The sequence below is a fragment of the Ahaetulla prasina genome, chromosome 2 (assembly GCF_028640845.1).
Source record: "Ahaetulla prasina isolate Xishuangbanna chromosome 2, ASM2864084v1, whole genome shotgun sequence".
Taxonomy (NCBI): Eukaryota; Metazoa; Chordata; class Lepidosauria; order Squamata; family Colubridae; genus Ahaetulla; species Ahaetulla prasina.
This window is the reverse complement of record NC_080540.1, coordinates 222,685,041-222,698,855: the sequence shown is the minus strand read 5'-3', so window position 1 is coordinate 222,698,855 and position 13,815 is coordinate 222,685,041. Positions and strand designations below refer to the sequence as shown.

Here is a 13,815-nt window from a genome sequence, read left to right as displayed (position 1 = left end):
TCCTTCTCCTCTACACCCCCCCACCCGAAACCTACGCTTCCTTTGCTCTGAAGTAACGGCCCGGAGAGAAAAGCTGCATGATACACGCGCGCGCAGGGGACCGTGAAACTTAATCCTGCCCAGGCATCGGGGAGGCTCGAAGCCAAGCCCTCCCCCTCTTCTTTCCTTCCTTCTCCGGCGACTAGACGCTCGGCGTCCGCCAGCCCAGTCGAGCTCCGGCGCGGCCGATTGCAAAAGAAGGCACCATGACAACCGCAGCAGCAGCAGCAGCAACAGGAGGGGGGCCCGTAAGGTGCCGTGCAAACTCCTCGGCGCAAGACGGCCCAGTTTAAAGCTGCCCTAGTTTCTCTTTTATTTCATGTATTTATTTTAATTTCATGGAGGAGAAAAGAGAGGGGGAGGGCGGAACAAGGAGAGAGAGAGAGGAAGAAAAGACTGCCAAGCTTGGAAATCCTGCTTTTCGAGGAATAGCTAAAGTTTGGCATTGCTGCGGCTCAGGCAAAATACCTTTTTAAATCCCGTCTCATAAAACCTGCGGTTTTTCACCTTCTCTTTAGTGGCTCTTTTGATCAGGGAGCTCCAGATGTGCGGCTCGGTGTCCAAACCGCTGGTCACTTTGTGTGTGTGTGTGTGTTGCCTGATGTAATCGTTTTGTAGCGCCAGTTTATAATAGAATATATTTTGGCTGAATTGTGCCGCCGCTTTCATCTATTTCAAGGGTTGTTGTTTTTTCTGGCTCACGTCTTGCATCGTTTTAATCTGGTATAAAATCAGATTTAATGTGATCAAAAGGTGAGGAATAAATGACTGGCCGCTGGCTATATTGCTAACGGTGTATTACTAGAAAAAGGAAATTGATGGATAAACTGATTTCAATCACAAAAAGATGCTCCCCTTTCAAGATCTTGTAGCTCCATCTCTAAAGCATCCAATACAGTAATGGCTTTTCCAGAGCTGCAGACAGGAATGTAGAAAGACACAAACATGGCATTACTTATTTCCATGGTTTTCACCAAAAGGGCTGTCCAGTCATAAACATCAAAGATAATTTGCAGTACAATGCATTTTCCCTGAATAGGGTATTAACAATAAAATCCTTTCCCAAACAATCATCTAAAAGGCAGGCCACTATAGCAATATTTCTGGGGATATATCGGTAATCACCTTGAGTATAAATAGAACCTTTCACAACCTGTTTAAAATACTCAGATTGAACCCCAATACTTCATTATATTTTTGAACTCCAGTATGGTGGTCCATTGATCTTGCCTCTTGTCCAAACCTTGGAATCCACCATCCTTTTTTTTTTTCATTAATCCACTTAGTTATGATGTAGAATGTAAATTCTGAGAAATAAATTGGAACTCCATCCCTGGATTACTGACATAGCAAAGACACACACACCCAGCCTGTAATATATAAAAAAAAACAAGAAGCAGTCCTACCACACATCATTTATTCCAAGCTATATTAGAATATTGCCTTTTGTAACTAGAGAACATGGAACTTCTCCAAAGGCATCCCACTGAGTGGTATATAATGTAACTATGTTATATTGCAATTTAAACCTTCCAAAATATGCTGACTTTTTAAAAAAATGATATTGCAAAGTTTTCATGTGGCTGTTTCTTTAAAAACGCTATCAGATCTACATCAAACAACAGGTCCAGGTTGTAGGCCTAGGAACTATCAATGTGTGAGCCAGATCTTAGATTGGAAGCTAGTCTATGTATATTGTGTGATTTCATTTGTACTCCAGATGTCCTTGAAAGGATTGTGCATTACCAATGTATTCTCGGTAAGACTGAGACATTGCCAGACTTTATCGTCATTATTTAACTACAGTATGTATTGCCAATGAGAATTTTGAAATGTTATTTGAAACTTTAAAAAGGCTACCCCTATCACTGTGAATCAACATCAGCCCATACATGTATTTAATCCATGCTGGTGGTCATGATACATTTTGATTGACTGTAGCATATGGGAAACATTACTCCATATGTGTTTCTTCCACATAGAGTTCTTAAGACAATTTTATCACAGAGACCTACTCATTCATATACTTGGGTATGTGTGTGCAGATAAACATGTGCAAATATGCACTCTTTGCTCTTTAATTCACAGAAAAAATTGCAGTGCAAGATCCAAATGCCTAGATTCTCAATGGACCCTAATGACTGAATCAGCGGTGGGCTGCTCCCAGTTTGGTCCAGTTCTATAGAACCAGTAGTAAAACCGGCGGGAGGCTCCTCCCACCTGCCACAACGTCATCGTGGATGATACGCACAGAAGCGCGAACGAAGCGAGTACACACGTGCACTCCCGTTGTGAACCAGTGGTAAAGGTAAGTAGAACCCACCCCTGGACTGAATCACAAATAATGGTTTATGTGCACAGGTAACATTGAGCTTGGAAAGAATGAAAATGTCATATTTCTTCAGTGATCTCTTTCATTAAAAAAGCTGATGAAGTCTAAAACAAAAATAGTTAATATTGAGCATGGAGTAATGGAGTAAAATAAGTTTTTGCCTTTTTGTTCAAAAATGTCCTGGATAAATATACCCTCTCTAATCTTTAGATCATCTTGATTCTTGTTGACAGTTGATCATCTCACTAACAGATCATATTGATTCATATTTTAAATAAAAACCTGTACAATAGCCCCTGATTTATACCAGACCATTTAGTTTGACCTGTTATCTCTCTGAGGTTAAAACAGCTCTCCTTTTTGGACATGGATTTTTGGAGAATAAAGATTAAGCAAATTAGCCACTGCTATTACACTTTTTGTGTGATGTAAAGATATGAGAAAGCAACAAAACCTGGGGATTGTAAAACCATGAATGGTAGTTATTTACAATAAAGTTATAATTACCCATCACAGCAATAGCTAAACAATTTGAAATAAAAATAAGTGGCTGGACAAAAATGGCATTGCTTGATAAAAAGAGGTGAAAGAAAATTCTTGCATATATAAAAAAAAATACCAGAATTAATATAATATTAACCACTGTGCTTTATTGGTGTGCTTTGTTTGTGTTTAAATAAAACAATAACAAACAACATATATAAAAACATCCTGAAGTTTAAGCATGAGCAAGTTTTATTGCTGATCATATTTTTTTTCTCAATAGCTCTCTATATCAGAAAAACATGCAATTACTCTGTCAATATTGCTATCATCATTTATATATTTTTTTCTCTAAAGTAAGCCACTAACAGCTATTAAATGATAAGAGTCTGCAGAAGTTTAGATGGAAATATAAAGAAAGCAAGATAACACAGTTGCTGGAGTGTCTGGAGATTCTCAGTCCTCCAGGTCATCGTTGTCTCAAAGGTGGTGTTTTTTTTCCTTCAAAAAAGCAACTGGACTGTTTTTCCTTGAGGAAGAAGAAGAAAATATTTTGCTTCTCATCCAAGACGTTTCATCATGAAGCATCATCATTCATGAAGCTTCTTGGATGAGAAGCAAAATATTTTGTTGTTCTTCCTCAAGGAAAAAAAACCTGTCCAATTGCCTTTTGAAGAAAAAATATACATCTTTGAGACAATTATTGTTGGAGGATATCTATGGAGAGTCTCAGTCATCTAGGTCATGGTTGTCCCAAAGGTGCTTTTTCAAGAGGCTACCGGACTTCCTGGTTTTTCTTTGAAGACGTTTCACTTCTCATCCAAGAAGCTTCTTCAGAAAAAGCACCTTTGGAGATTATTGTTGAAGGGCTTTCCCCACCCCCACCCCTGAAACATTTTACTTGCATAGTAAATGTAAGGAAATACTGTTTTAGTGATCTTTCAGTAAACATCCCAATCCTGTTAAAAGCGAAACCATGTCTGTGACATCCAGGGCAATCAAAGCTATTATACACAATATCCTAGCATCCATACCACATGATTCTCTCTGTCACATGTCGTTATTGCCTAAGAATCTGATAAGCTTGTCATAAACAGCTGTACTTTCAAAACCTCCATAAACAGTAGCAATTCCTTTAAACCCAAACCTTGGACCATTAACATAGGTTTCTTATTTTAGACTTAAAATCATCTTCTTGTGCCATATCCATCATCGGACGTTGGCAATCATGTTGGCAAGCCTATTTTTAACAAAAGCCATATGAAAAAGTGCTGCTGAGTTTTGTCTAAACCAGTCCCTAAGGTTTTGAAGCCATGATGTTCTTTTTCTGCCTGGACCTTGTTTGCCTTCAATCTTTCCTTGGAGGATTAAGTGAAGGATGCCGTATTTTTCTGGGTGTCGTATCACATGTCCAAAATATTCTGACTTTTGCTTTTTAATGGCTTTGCTTTCCCTTTGCTTTTAACCCTTTGCTTTCCCAGGCAGCTTATCACCTCCTCATTTGTGATTTTGTTAACTCACCTTATACAGTCATCTGTAAATCCACATTTCTTTTTTTTTAATTGAAAAATTTTTACACAAAAAAATATTAACTATTATTCCCCTTCCTTCCTTCCCTTCCTCCACCCTTCCCCCCCCCCACCCCCAGACTTCCCAGAACAAAATACAGGTTATAAAGTCTAACAATCATAAACTAGAATACAAAAACCATAACCCATAGTCTCTCCTCTCCCTTTGCACCCTTAACTCCCCTTTCCCATTAAAAATAATACCTTAATATAATACAATTCTTAGATTCACTCATAAGCTATTTGATACTTTTTAGTCTGATATTTATTTTGAATATAGTCAATCCAAGTTCTCCATTCCGATATGTATCTTTCTTGAGAATAGTCTTTCAGATACGCAGACATTTTGGCCATTTCTGCTAAGTTCGATACTTTAAGTGTCCATTCTTCAATTGTAGGTAAATCTTTCTTCCAATATTGCGCAACCAAGAGTCTTGCAGCTGTAAATCCACATTTCAAATGCTTCTGGTTTCTTCAAGTGGTTTTCTGTCAGAGACCAACTCTCTACTCTGTAGAGCAGGATAGAAAAGATGCAACATCTGACAAGCCTGATTTTCAGTTTTAGGCTTATGTCGTGGTTGCAGAAGACCTTTTTCATTTTGAAGAATGCCGAGGATGCTGAGCTTTCTTTATCCTTGTCTTTACTTCACTGATCATGTCCCAGGTTTCATGTAAATTAAAACCGAGGTACGTGATCCTTTCAACTTTTTCTAATGGTATTCTTTCCGAATTTATCAGTGATAAATTAATGGCTTGTTTGCTGATGACCATGATCTTGTTTTTTGAGGTGTTAAGCTTCAAGCCATATCTTTCAGATATTTCTGAGACTCAGTTGATGAAAAGTTGAAAGTCTTCATACTTACTGGCAAGCAGAACTTTATCATCAGCATATCTTAATCTGAACACCATTTACTTTGAGGCCAGCATCAATGTTTTCCAGTGTTTTGTTGAAAATTGACTCAAAGTAGATGTTAAATAACAGCAGAGACAGAATACAGCCCTGTCTGACCCCTCTTCATATTTCTGCATCATCTGAGTATTTTTGGCCTAGTCTCACATTTGCTACCTGATGCTAATATAGATTCTTTATGATTTGGATGTCTTTGTCATCTAGTCCCACTTGTTTCAGGATTTGTAATAGTTTGCTGTGTCTTATTTTATCAAATGCTTTTTCAGATTTGATGAAGCACATGTAAACACTGTGATTAACATCTCTACAGTGCTATACAAGAACTTGAATGGTACATAGGGCAATAGATTGTTTCTGAAACCAAATTGTGTTTTATTTAGACACTCCTCAATTTTGCTGTACATTCTTGTGTGAATTATTCTCAGGAATATTTTCAGGGCATGACTCATTAAGCTTATTGTTCTGTATTTGGTACAGTTCTTTGCATATTTTTTGGGGGGATTTTCACAAAGGTTGACTTCAGCCAATCATTTGGTATCTTTCCTGTTTCATATAGTTGAAGAGCTTCAGTTGAAGAGCTTCAGTAAAAATTTCTTCCCATTGTCTTCCAGCAACTTAAAAATTTCTAGTGAGATATCATCAGGTCCTGTCTTGTTTTCGCTATTTCTATCGCATGTTCAACCTCCTGCACAGTGATGTTTGGTCCAGTTTTTATTCTTCCCATATCAATATCATCCCTAAAAGTTCTTAAATATTTTCCTTCCATCTTTTTAGTTTTTCATCCTCATCCAAGATAATTTCCCCCTCCTTGTCAATTAAATTGTTGGTTTTCTTTTCTTTTAAAATCATACGCACCCTCTTTTGGGGGCTGTCTCCCTTCTGCATTCTTCCTTATGGTCACACTCCTTCACTCCACCCAATGACACTTCATTTGAATTTCAGGAACTTGACTTTTCTCATAACAATTCCTTATCTGCTAAAGATGTTGCCTAGCCTGGTAACAAAATATTTGGAAACCAGCCCACAAGCTTTGGGATCTTGTCCTCTTTAAGACTCCTGTTTTTAGAAATTGTAAGAACTTCATTCCTTCAAACATTTTCACTGTTTCCTGTGTTCCTTTTTATCTTCAAAACAGAACAAAAAGAAAAGCAGGGAAGGATGAAAAGAATTTTTAAAATGTACTGGTTTTTACACGTTGCATTTACCCTTACAGTAGAACAAAATCACAATTACTAGCATTACTCATAAAGCCATGAGTAATGAAGTTAAGTCCTTAGGTTGGCAAAATTCATTCTCAATGGCCTAATTTATACTTAACACAATACTATAATTTCCCAAACTATTTTTTTTGTTTTTGTTTTCAAATGTTCCATACATACTTTTGAAGGCTTTATTTTTAAAGTTTTTTTCAGAATAAAATAAAAATATGGCTTATTAGCAAATATAATTCAATAAAGCCCTATAAGCACATTTTTTTTTGTTCTTTTTGCAAATATTATGTTTTCTTTGTAATGGAGAGACTTTTTAACAGATACCAATTCATTATTAATAAATTTAGCCTCATTATGCTAGACAATATCTACAAACATGAATTTCTAGAATACCAAATTCTTTGAACTGATAAGAGGCAGATACTGGTATATTATACAATGTTTGAATGGCAGAATCTATCTTTGCCCCCAAAATAATTCCCAACAAGTTAAAGGACAGTATCTGTGCATATATGTTTATCTTAAACCCCAGTATTTCAGAGGAGCTACAATACTTCCAAGTCTTATCACAAAAAGCCATATTGGATTGTGGTTGTTCTTTTTCCAGACTCAGATCTGATTCTACCACCCTGAGATGTCCTCTAATTAACAATTTGGTCTTGAGTAAGCTTCCTGTTCATATATTTAATTCCAAAAGACTCCCTACATCTATAATCCAAAGAGCTGAGCAGAAAATGTATCAAACATGCTTTTAAGGTCATAGGATGTCCACCATTATTTTGCGTCTGAATTTGGATGAATAGTGTTTGTTTTTGTATATGAATTACCAAGGCCTGTTTTATTTATAAGGTCTTTTAAGTCAACTGGTGCTAATCCCTCTATAACTTTTCCAGATGCCATTGAAAAGAAAGATGGTGGGCTAAGGATTCTTATCTTGTCTCAAGTGTATTCTGCCCATCCTGTAGGAGTATAATATATTAGGAATTCCAGGAGATTCACACATTGACTATTTTTGGAGATTGTCTTGCCTTATCTTATTAATCAGCTCAATAATTCCTTCTGCAACTCCACACAATACTATAAGAAATGACCACTACTTTTTCTCTTCTTTGGCTGGACATGTCCCATTCTAGCTAAGTATTTACAACCCTTCCAATGTTACCTAAAATATTTGGGGTTATTAGTTCCAGGATTACTGAGTAACTTTTCTCAACATCAGACTCAATTTCCTTTTGCTCAAGAAATTTGTTTTGTTTTTGTTTTTGAGGCCAACAATCTTTTATTGTTTTAAAACATCTACATTTTCCCCCTGGTCCTGAACAGAGAGCTGCAGTCAGGACACCAGAGTTGCTACAGATAGACAGACAGGACATTGATGTAGAAGTCATGGATTTCATTGCTTAAAACAATCACTCAAGTCTTCGTGTGTCGACCACTTAGTGAATCCTTACATTATTTATTATGGAGTACATAATTTGGAAACCTAATTTGCCACTTGAAAAAATCCCAGTGTATGATCGAATTTATGTTGGCTTCCTTTTCCCTGGCAGATAAGCTATAGGATGCCCAGATGGGGCACTTTTGCTGAAAAGTGAAAGTAAATGCCAGTTTTTGGCGAAAATGTCATAAATCACATTCACATGATTGTGGGATATTAAAAACCGGCCATAAATGCAGGCCAATTGATAAGCCCTCAAAATGCAGTCATGTTATCATGGGGAGGCAGCCATCAGAACTTCAAAACTGGTTCATAAATACCTTTGGATGGGGTCTATCATAATTTTGACTGGTTGTAAGTTGAGAACTGCCTGTACAGTGGAAATGGAGGGATTTGTTTCCTGATATTCAGAAGCCCACCCTCTCCCAAGTGTGTGTTTATGTTCATGGAGATTCATTACTTTGCTTCTTGATCATGAGTTCTGGTATTCCTCCCCACCCACCCTTTTTAACTAACAGGTTCCACAAGCTTAAAAAGTTTGGAAGCCCCACCTTGTATTATATCTTGTGTAAAAAGTAATTTTTTTTTATTGTGCCACCCAAGCGGCAAGATATCTTCAGGAGTCTGGGAAAAATTATAGATAATCACAGTCATAACCTTGGGGTTAAGTAGGCCAATCGATCAACACAATATCAACGAACATTACTTTGAAATGAAAGACTAACTTTTGGAATACATTCCTCATATTGAATACTATCAGACATGGTTGATAGAGGTCATCGCTAGCATGAGTTTGTGGTTCAACCAGGAAAGATAAAGTTCATGTCTCTTCAAACTGTGTTCATATTCTGTCAAAGCACCACTAAACTTAGCAATGTTTGTAATTTTGTTACAATGTTTGTAATTTTGGCTCAGCAGACTAATGCAGTCTGTTATTAACAGCAGCTGCTTGCAATTACTGCAGGTTCAAGTCCCACCAGGCCCAAGGTTGACTCAGCCTTCCATCCTTTATAAGGTAGGTAAAATGAGGACCCAGATTGTTGGGGGCAATAAGTTGACTTTGTATATAATATACAAATGGATGAAGACTATTGCTTGACATAGTGTAAGCCACCCTGAGTCTTCGGAGAAGGGTGGGATATAAATGCAAATTTTAAAAAAAGTAGATATTTGAATTTAACAGCTGCCTCTCAATTCCTATGTAAAATATTGTTTGACTCATAAGGAAAAAAAATTAGATGTTCTAATTAGATGTTAAAATTGATCTTCGGACTTTTCGCCGTGAGCTGAAAACGCACCTATTTATTCAAGCGGGACTGGCTTAAAAGTTTTATTAAATTTTAATTGGGGTTATTTATATTTTAAGGTTTGTTAAATTATTTTAAATTTCGGCCACCCTGTAATATGTTTTGTTTTAATCTTTTTTTAACGTGTATATTGTGGATTTTTATTTGGCTGTACACCGCCCTGAGTCCTTCGGGAGAAGGGCGGTATAAAAATCGAATAAAATAAATAAATAAATAAATAAATAAATAAATAAATAAATAAATAAATAAATAAATAAATAAATAAATAAATAAATAAATAAATTAGATATTCTGTTTACTACTGAGGAAAGTTGGAATTCAGAGCATTGCTTTTTCGGAACAATTCCATTTTTGGATTATTGTGCTGGCAAGTACAGCACATTAGTGTCACTTACTAGAGCAGCTCTTTTGGCATGTGGATTGCATAGATTTGCATTTTTAAGAGCTTTTTTTTTTTAAGAACACAGCTTTTTCCATTGTACATAATTCTATAATTCTTAATTTTGTGCTAGAGGTTAAATGTGTATGGAGTAAAAAGAAAAGTAACCCATAATGTAGAGCAAAATAAAAAATATCTCTAAAGATACGTTAATGACTTATAATTGCAAAATAAAATATCTAGAAACTACAGAAAAATAATGTATAAATGCTTTATACCCAAACACAATTGTTTAAAACCACAGGCCTTGCCCTTGGCAGCATGGTACATCCAAATAAATGACAAAGCTCATTAACATTATCATAGATCATTCAGACACAAAATACCTAAAAGGAATATCTGGCTTGGCTAGATTAGGGCTACTTTTTAAAAAAAACAAAAAACAGTCCAGCTTTTTCCCAAGGTGACCAGCAATTCATCATGCTCCAGTTGCAAACTGCCAAATTCAAAGATGATTTTGCTGAAAGAGCCTCAAATCAGGTTCCAGGTGGAACACGTGATTTGATGGAATGACTCTTAAGCAAGGCAAAAAAAAAAAATCTCAGAAGAGGTGTTTCCTTTTTACGACTGAAACATTAAAATAGTAAGACAGATGGTGCTCTGATGAAGAATTCGGTGACTAATTGATCAATCTGGTGATCTCACACAGCTCAAGGGATTCACAAGCACCTGCATGGAACGTCATGGGTGGCTCTTTGAAGGTTACAAAGTAGGTTACAATTTAAATATTAAACCGTGTTACTATTTATTTATTTATAATATAATTTAAGTCTCCATGAACAAGCTTGCAAACATGTAGAGAATATGACCAGGGATTATATTCTATAAAACTGTGTTTCAGTGAAGCATCTGGTACCTCTAGTTGTGGTATGAAACAGCTCAAGCTGTTTCAGGGCTCTTGTGAAATCATCTGTGCTCATTAAAGAATCTAGACAGGATCTACATATTCCATACGTGAACAATAACTTTTATAGTAATAAGAAACCACCAAATTAACAAGCCAAGAGTGTATTGCCACCTGAATGGATTGCTAACCTGAAAGATGCAACCGTGTTTGTAATGGAGCTGCTGTTTTAAAAAGAATTGGAGGGTCAACTTTTTTAAAGTTTCTTCCTAATTACCATGCTGTAGTTAAGCAAGGGCTACCTGTAAATTATTCCACAAGACTGAGTAAATTCCTAAAAACCCAACATACAAGTTTCCTTTCTCCAGGGCCAGCCCTGTTATTGGGCAGAATGATCCAGGGATGCTAGTGGATGATTATGCAGAGAACTAATAGATTTTGACAGATTAGCAGAGTTGGAAGGGACCTTGTCCAACCCCCCACCCAAGCAGGATTTCTGACAAATGGCAGTCCAGTCTCTTCTTGAAAGCTTCCAGTGATGAAGTAGCAAGAGCATAATGTTATACTGTCTATCTCAGGGATGTCCAAACTTGGCCCCTTGAAGAGTGGTAGACTTCAACTCCCAGAATTCTCCAACTAGCAACTTGCTTAAATTTATAGCTCATGCTGGCTGGGGAATTCTGGGAGTTGAAGTCCACCACTCTCCAAAGGGCCAAGTTTGGACACCCCTGGTCTATCTCCTCAACTACTGTATAATACACTATTGTGTGCTCCATGCTGGGCGAGAGTATGTTATTTCTAGATGTGGGGTGGGGACATCATCTTGTTTTCATCTCCAGCAGCAAAATGTCTTGGCTTGTATCTGCCTTCTAACCCACAAAGCATAAAACAATATACCAAACAAAGTTGGGTGTATGATGATCTTCTAAGCTGTATGCCTAGAATCAGCAGTTTGTATTTTAATGTAGTTTCATATTGCCACAGGGAGCATCCAGGGGTCCAAGTACTGATAAACAATTTTTATTATTACTATTATTGTATGCAACTTGTTTTAGAATATTTACACTAGGCTTCCCCGTTCAAAGAAGCAAGATATCCTGTAAATATTGCTATTTTATTAGCACTGCAAATAAATCAATAAAACTTACTTAGCCTTGCAGAACAATTTACACATAGACCTTGCTTAACTGTAGTAATTGAGGCTGGAACTCCATTGCTAAGCAACATGGCCGTAAAGCGTGACCTCACATGACTGTACCAACTTCCAATGACAGTTGTGGCAGACAGTTGCGTCATTAGGTAATCCCACGCAGTTGAAACCTCCTATGGTCCCATGATCACTATTTGCGACCTTCTGTTGGTTTCCCCAATGACTTTGCTTTTTGCTTGTTGGAAACCAGCAATGAAATTTGCAAATAGTAATCACATGACTGCAGGATGCTGCAAGTGTCATAATTACGAGCTGGTTACCAGGCCACTGAATGACATGCAATGACATGACTGCAGGGATGATGCAGCAATAGTCACAACCACAAGGACTGGTCAAATGTCTCCTCATTCAGCCCTGTGGTGGTCCCTGAACAAAAACAATCTCTACCTTGTGCAATGGCAGTAAAAAAATATAGTGATGCCTTTATTTGCTAAGCAGAAAGAGAAAAGTTCCTTTGTTCTAACAATTCACCTGAATTTCATAGTAGTTGAAGAGAGATAGAGTAGTCTTGTCCATTCATCCATCCACCCATCCAAATCAAATCTTTTATGATGGCCATTGACCCAATCCACAATAAAAAAAGATAACAAAGCAAAACAAAATATCAAATAAACTTATTGGCAAGAGCCAGATAAAAGTCAGGACCAGTACAACTCACAACTCATCAGAGAACTGAAGAGAAAGATGGTGTGTTCAGCAAAACAATGCAAAAAATTGGGCCACTCTTAAGAGCAATGGCCACCCCGTGCCTGTAAACTAAAAGGAAGTATAAAATATGTCCCATCTATGTTGTCTGTTCTTTGAAAATCACCGTATGTCATTAATATCTCACTAAAATTTATTTATTTCCTGTTATTTATTATATACAAAATTATAGAAACAAGGACAGGAGGAAATAATAAAAAAGATAGTGCCATATAAAGCTTAAATTAAGCAGCTGCTGTAAGTGATAATCATTTTGCTTTCTTTGCAGTGTTCCCATGATGTAAACCTGAATGAAGATCCCAGCTGGGATCACTCCCCAGAAAAAGGCTGCTTGAGGGCAATAACCTGGGACAATCCAATACAACAAGTAAAAATACAAGTCTGGGAATTAGCCTCCCATAAGTGGAGCAGATGTTGAATGCCTTACTCATTTATTTGCATGAAATTATGAAGTTTATACGGTTAAGACAATCAGGTCGATGTTCAGCATTTTTACAGATTCTTTGTGTGGCTAGAAGTTAAAACACAAGGAAATTAGTTTTGGAGTTCAATCCCAATCAAAGGTAATTTGTGAACTGGATTTGAAGTACAGTAATAGAGCAAAGAAAGTTGGACCATAAGAAAGGCTGAGCGCCAAAGAATTGAGGCCTTTGAACTATGGTGCTGGAGAAGACTCTTGCAAGTCCCTTGGACTGCATGGCGATCAAACCGGTCAGTCCTAGAGGAGATCAACCCTGACTGCTCTTTAGAAGGCCAGATCCTGAAGATGAAACTCAAATACTTTGGCCACCTAATGAAAAGGAAGGACTCACTGGCGAGGAGCCTAATGCTGGGAAAGATTGAGGGCAAAAGAAGAATGGGACAACAGAGAACGTGAGTGGCTGGATGGAGTCACTGAAGCAGTCAGTGTGAGCTTAAATGGATTCCAGAGAATGGTAGAGGACAGGAAAGCCTGGAGGAACATTGTTCATGGGGTCGTAATGGGTTGGACACAACTTCACAACTAACAACAATAACAACTAAGTAGAACAAAAAAATGAGTTAACAACTTATTACTAGAAGTGTTTCTCAGCCTGTTACCAGTGAGTTTCCTTATAAGGTCATAGTTACTTTGGATCTTAATTGTTCTTTTTTTTAAAAAAAATGAGTTTGTTTTCACACAATGGCTTTCCTACCACTCATTTCCTTTTGTAAGTTCCTATATTGCTCCACCCCAAATAATAACTAGTTTCTGCTATCACAGTCCCTAAAATTCCTTGTTAACAAAATCAATCTGTTTGCATCAATAGCATTGCAGCAAAAGTACATGGTCATCAAAGTTCTCCAGAT

General features: G+C 37.1%; 1 long non-coding RNA gene across 2 annotated transcripts; it reads left to right on the top strand.

Moving 5' to 3' along the window:
* The first annotated feature begins 37 nt into the window (after positions 1 to 37).
* On the top strand, positions 38 to 13,567 carry LOC131190867 (uncharacterized). 2 transcript variants are annotated; one of them, XR_009153348.1, is made up of 3 exons: positions 38 to 292; positions 2,128 to 2,347; positions 12,755 to 13,567. It is a non-coding gene; the product is annotated as an uncharacterized LOC131190867 (long non-coding RNA). The 2 variants fall into 2 exon arrangements; XR_009153347.1 differs by lacking the exon at positions 38 to 292 and adding an exon at positions 522 to 792.
* The last annotated feature ends 248 nt before the right edge of the window (positions 13,568 to 13,815 follow it).